The sequence below is a fragment of the Pimephales promelas genome, chromosome 22 (assembly GCF_988280905.1).
Source record: "Pimephales promelas chromosome 22, fPimPro1.hap1.1, whole genome shotgun sequence".
NCBI classification, from domain to species: domain Eukaryota; kingdom Metazoa; phylum Chordata; class Actinopteri; order Cypriniformes; family Leuciscidae; genus Pimephales; species Pimephales promelas.
In genome coordinates, this window is record NC_142790.1 from 923,715 (window position 1) to 929,845 (window position 6,131).

The 6,131-nt window shown below is 35.2% G+C and overlaps 1 long non-coding RNA gene across 1 annotated transcript; it reads left to right on the top strand.

Annotated features, from left to right (window-relative positions):
- The first annotated feature begins 550 nt into the window (after positions 1-550).
- Positions 551-974, top strand: LOC148969499 (uncharacterized). Its single transcript, XR_016149408.1, has 2 exons — positions 551-707; positions 898-974. It is a non-coding gene; the product is annotated as an uncharacterized LOC148969499 (long non-coding RNA).
- The last annotated feature ends 5,157 nt before the right edge of the window (positions 975-6,131 follow it).

Consider the following 6,131-nt stretch of genomic DNA (forward strand, 5'->3'; position numbering starts at 1 on the left):
GCATTTGATTGAAGATGACAATCAGGAGGAATGCATTTTTTGGGTTTGCCTTCTCACCAGAGCAAAGGCACAGCATAGGAAACACAAATCCTGGCTGAACGTTAGAGATAAACAGAGATGATGCTGAGAGGACATGATGGAGGGATGATCGTGCTGCTAACATGGCTTAAATCAAAAAAAATATTTATACTGCAATTTAGTGTAAGGGCAAATGCATCAAATTATATAGAAAAAACTAATCTAACTTCTTAATAATGTGTTTTGAGTACTCATGTAAGGGTCAGATTTACTAAACGGTAAATTAGCGTGCAAACGCAATAATCCCATAAACACTGTAGCTGCAATCATAGGCAACTTATGCATTTCTGTTAAATATGGTTCACAAATAAAATATAAATATATATGAGGTTAAAAATCGTATAATTTAAATGTTTTATGGTCAATAAATAATAATTTCATAATTATTTCTTTTGTTAAAAACTGTGAGGAATAGGGTGGAACTTATTTTTTGTTCCGTGCGGAAATTATAATTTGTTGCTATAGTGACGCTTTATGGGTACACTCGCTAAGATCTAGATGAGAGAAATGTGCTGCGGTTTTCTAAAAGGCCATGGAAGATTGTAAAGATTATTCATAAGTTTTGTTGTTGAGGATTGAAGACGAATACCCTTCTAAGTTTACCCTCTCGAGTTCATGTGGCCAATGAGGTATATAATTTTTTCTCTTTCTTTGTCATGTATTTGTGTTACGTGACTGTGTTTGTAACAAAGCCAATTATTTTACATTGCATAAATGTATACTATATTTTTTAGTTTGTGATTTCTGTTTAGTATTGTCTGCAAATATGTCAAGAATTTAAGGTTAATTTACGTTTTCTGTGTTTTATTTATATACCAGTTCTGACGGCAATTTGGAAATGCAACAAGTGAACATGTAAAGACATGTCCGTCATGGAATAAATATGCCCGTGAAAATCCAGGAATGACTTGAGCCTTTATTAAAACTCGAGGCACTCCGATGGGAAAGTCCTGCTCGTGATCTACTGACGACACACACATTAGAACACAAACACAGCCGATCATTTCCATAATGACCAACATCGAGAACAGCGAAATTAGCGTATGGTTTAGAGATGCTTTTTGGGTGCTAAATAATAGCGCAGACACCAGTACATTGACTAGTGCAAACCTTAGTAAAGCCCCTTGTGTGATTCATTGAAATCCTCGCCTGCCATAAATACTGCATCTGAAAGAGAAACTCCTACAAATGCATATGCAGTAACTTCAGGAGAATAAATAACCCTGTCCTCACCTTTCCTAATGTTTCATTGCGCATCTTTAGTGAATCCCGGGGTCAGCTGTTAGTAACTCTGGCCCTATAGGTGTAATACGAAATAATAATGTGTAATACGAAAATATCCCGGGATGGACACTGTTTCCGGTAGATTTTTGAAGTGCGTATCCATGCATGCTCCATAGTATTACCCACAAACCATTGCGTTTTGGAGGAGGATTGGGTTCAGAACTACAAAAATGGTGGATGCAGTCAAATAGAGACGCCGTGAAAATTTATTGAGATATTAATCAATATCTAACCTGATTAAAGAAGTCCTCGAAGAGAAGTTCACTTTTAAAAAAAAACTTTTGCTGATAATTTACTCGCCCCCATGTCATCCAAGATGTCCATGTCTTTCTTTCTTCAGTCGAAAAGAAATTAAGGTTTTTGATGAAAACATTCCAGGATTTTCTCCATATAATGGACTTCAATGGGGTCCAAACGGTTTCAGTTTCAGTGCAAACTGTTCAAAGGGCTTTAAATGATTCCAGACGATGAATAAGGGTCTTATCAAGCGAAAGGATCGCTCATTTAATAAATAAATAACAAAGTTTAAGTTTTATAAGCTCAAATGCTCGCCTTGCTCTGTTCTGTGACGCACGTTCGTGACTCTCCTGTTCAAACTCGTTCATCAAAATGAACGAATCTTTTTCTGAGTCATGACTCGAAGGGTCTTAGATAAGACCCTTATTCGTCGTCTAGGAATCGTTTAAAGCCCTTTGAACAGTTTGCACTGAAACTCTCATTTGGACCTTGAACCATTTGGTTCCCATTGAAGTCCATTATATGCAGAAAATCCTGGTTATCAGTAGTAAGTTATCAGCAAAGATTTTTTTTTAAGTGAACTACTCCTTTAAGTTATTTAAAATGATTTCTCATTCCTTCCAAATGAAGTCGAGGTTCAAGCCTTCACTAGTTAATTAAGTATAGTACACGATTATTCATGTACTATTGTTATCCAGTGTTACCATTTTATATGTTATCTGTGACTAACACTTTATTTTACAATCCTGTTCCCCATGTACATATGCACTTATTATAGAAATTACTATAACTACGTAATAACTATTAACCCTGAACCCAACCTTAACCCATGTAGTTACCTTATATCACCCAGTCCTTTCTTAAGTACACTATAAGAACATGTAAGTGCACTTATACTTTAAATTAAAGTGAAACCGGTTACACTTTATTTTAATCTGTCACTGTTAGTGTGATAATATATTTCAGTATTGAGTAATTTTAAGCAACAACATGCACTACTATTGGGTTAGGGTTTGGTTGAGGGTTAGTTGCATGTGATTATGCATAATTACGGTAAGAACATGTAACATATGCAACAAGGACACTGTAAAATAAAGTGTGAAACCTTTAAAGGGAGCCGTGCTGTGCTCTAAACAGCAGGACTGTGCTCAAATAAATGCAAATGAAATCTTCCCTGAAAGGTGAACGAGGACACACAGATTCTCCGAGGACCGAGTGTTAGGAGATGTTGATGTGAGCCGGTGATCCTCGGTGTCGGATGATACGCTCCTCCTTCGAGTTATCGGAGGCACATAAACATACAGTGAATAATATTACGATTTTGGAGTGATGAAACGATGATCTGCTCTAAACACAGAAACTTCACAGTCCTGCTGTATTCGACATTTCATTCAGCAACACTAGGCAGTTTGATTTATATAATTTTACATATGCTAACGATTGTTTCTGCTTCTTCTTCGCCTGTGTTTCGATCAGGAGATTCAGTACTCGTTCAGGTGTAACAGCGCCCCCTACAGCACAACAGTGAAAACACAGAAATATTCCGTCAGTGGCGAGGGAAGAGTTAACCAGCTGGAATCGTTAAATAAACTTTGTTGAAAGTTGGTTAAATGATAGTTTTAGTCTGTTGTAATGCCAAATAAAGTGTTGACAGGTTGCTGTTGTAATGCGCCTGAGCGAGCGCAGTTTCCTCCTGGAATAAGAAGTCTCAACAGCTTACAAAGTGCAGCCTGTAAACCTCCGCTAAATGGCAGGAAAGAGTCGCCTTGGGACGCAATTAAAACTAAGTGGGATGAGCTTTATATCTGTTTTATGCGGGACATTTTAATTACCGTTAACAAATGATGACTTGCACACAATCTTCGGTAAGATCACGGCACGCAATCATAAACTCACACTGGACTCGGCTCAGCTTCGGCTCTCTGAGTGCCCATATTTCTGCTGATTGAGACGAGCTGACCGCCACTAATGAGTCATCGGCTCATTAAAATATAAATAATGTTCTGCAGATGTCATATGGCTGCCAGGGTGTTTGTGATACCAAAGATAAATGCTATTAAAATCACGTGTGTGTATACTGTAGTTATTCCCATATATTGCATCGGATCAGTTGATGGTTATATATTTAACGCTTCAGATTACATAAATTAATGTTACACATATCATGAAAAGCAAATATGTGATTATTTGAAAAGCAACAGCATTATGTATTGTGTGAGAGAGATGTTTGTCCAAGTAGAAGACGCCTTTTTTTTATTATTTATTGATTATTTGAAAAGTTTACTTGAAATGTTTCATATCTTAACCTGTTAACCTACAGCTCATTTTGAGCACAAACCAATAGTATAATAACACATGTTTTATTGCAATTGTATTTTAATTGAGTATTTTATCATTTTCATTTAAAAAACGGTGCTCTCTAAAAAATGCTGGGTTGTTTCAAATATGGACAAACCCAAATGTTGGGTTAAAAATGTAATTAAACATGTACAGGTGAAAGTGAAAGTTGAAGTTTTAAATGACATTTTTAACCCAACATTTGGGTTTGTCCATATTTGACCCAAATTTGGGTTGAAACAACCCAGCATAGTTTAGAGTGTAACACTTTACAATAAGGTTCATTAGTTAACGCTAAGTTAACTAATAATGAACAATACTTCTACAGCAGTTATTCAAGCACAGAAAACTTCAAGCACAATAGGACTCGACGGAAAGGTATAGGCTTTATGTGACTGTGAAAAGAAGCTTTCGAGTCTAAAAGCGCTTGAAGTGGCCATGCGTTCGAGATTTAAAGCTCTTCAAACACACTTTGTGGAGAGACCGCGCCATATTGAACATGAACCCGCAAACAGCTTCTGTACATCTGATATATGCAAATTAACGGTAAACTTCACCATGATGATCATTAGTGTATGTTAGTGTACAGCCTAATTAATGTACAACACACATATGCTGTGGAGTTTGCTTTAAAAACTGACTGACTTCATCATTCGGTAACACTTTACAATAAGGTTCATTAGTTAACATTAGTTAACTACATTAGTTAATGGACTGTGAACTAACATGAACACACAATAAACAGCTGGATTTGTATTAACTAACATTAACAAAGATTAATAAACACCGTAACTAATGCATTGCTCATTGTTAGTTCATGTTAGTTAATGCATTTACTAACGTTAACTAATGAACCTTATTGTAAAGTGTTACCCATCATTCATTAATATACTGTACTTATACTTGCAATTGTGTAAATAATAACATGTGCAAAAATCTATGGATTCTGATGAATCAACAATTTAATCGGCATATTAGTGGAGTTACTGTTAGTTAATCACAATAAATTGATATTTTTTCTGGTTAAAGAAAATAGTACATCATTAGTTCATTTCTATTGTGAATAATTAAAGACTTAACAAATGAAAAGTGCTTCATCTCTTATTATTTGGACCTTGATGGATGGAAACCAACAACTAATGAATTATATAATTATACGTTTGTCGACCGTTAAACTAATGACTCAAAACTTTTGTTTTCAATGTTTTCAAACTCAAACAGGCCTACGGTTTTTGTGTGTTTGTTGTTACTAATATAAAGAGAAAAAAAAAACAAATGACACTGTATTAATACAGAAAAAAGCCACACACACATATTTAATACAGTTTTTACTCAACTTGCTTTATAGGTAGTATTACTAATAATTGTTAAAAATAATAATGTGATCATGAAATATTTTATTCTCGAGATTATTTATAGGTGTGTTATTTTATTTTTTTATTATAGTTTTACTAATTATTTGAATGAGCTATTATTAATGATTTTTTTTTTTTGTTCAAATGTCTATAAAATAGTGACTTATTGTAGTTTATTGCCAAGGCAACATTTATTATTTTCATTTAGTCTTTTAATATTAATATTTGAATTGACAGAAATGTTTTAATGCTTTTATTTAATAAACGATAACAACCCCGTTTAAAGGTTGAAACATTTAAGAAAAAGACTGTTAAAGAATAAAAAAAAAAACATGCTGCTAATATCTTTCATAAACAGACGTGTGTGTGTGTGTTCTAGTTAATTAGTAGTTGCCATGGTTACTGATTAATCCTCACCTGTTCCCTGGTCGGTTAATGTTTTCCTCGCTCTAGTCTCGCAGTAACGAGTGTGAAGTGTGTGATTGTTCTCTGTGTTTATTAAAGTCATTATATCTTTCATTCTGCTTTATGCAGACGTTGTTTAGTGGGATTTACTGCAGCTCACACACACACACACACACACACAGTAGAAGGATAACAGAGTGGATCTTCAACGACTGCTGGAGATTATATCATCTTCATCGTCCTCATCTTCATCGAGTTCAGAGTGTTGGGCTGAACAGGTGTGATTCCCGAGTGCAGTTTCCCGTGACATGTGAACAGGAAGTGGCGTGTTCACTTCCTGTGTCTAATGACGGTTGTGTTTTCCACCGCCCCAGATGTCTGTCAGTGTCTCCTACGTTCCTGCGTTTGTTGTTTGTTTGTTTGGGTTGCTTATGA